The following is a 394-nucleotide window of genomic DNA, read 5'->3' as shown; positions in this document are numbered from 1 at the left end:
TGTCTTTTCGCTCTTCTGTCCAAGCTAATCTGGCTTTAGCCCTTTACAAAGCATGAAAACAAAAAGAGACATTTGGTTATTAATTTCAACAGACGATCAAATCCTGACATGATTGCATATAACCATGCCCACAATATGTAAACTCTTAATATCTTCTAAATTTGTAGAACATTAAAACAAGACAAAAAATGTATTCAACCCAAATTCTCATATACTGCATATTATTCTTTGAAATCTTTTCAAATCTCAAAGCATTAAAAAAACCCAAACCTTAAAAATTGATAACTATAAACAGAAAAATTTCATAAAATTGTTGTATCATAGTTTCTTTAAAAAAAACACAAGACAGCCAAGCAACAGATAGGTGTATAGGGGAACAACAATACTAGTAAAT

This window comes from Chrysochloris asiatica, unplaced genomic scaffold (genome assembly GCF_000296735.1).
Source record: "Chrysochloris asiatica unplaced genomic scaffold, ChrAsi1.0 scaffold00172, whole genome shotgun sequence".
NCBI classification, from domain to species: Eukaryota; Metazoa; Chordata; class Mammalia; order Afrosoricida; family Chrysochloridae; genus Chrysochloris; species Chrysochloris asiatica.
This window is presented reverse-complemented; position numbering follows the sequence as displayed.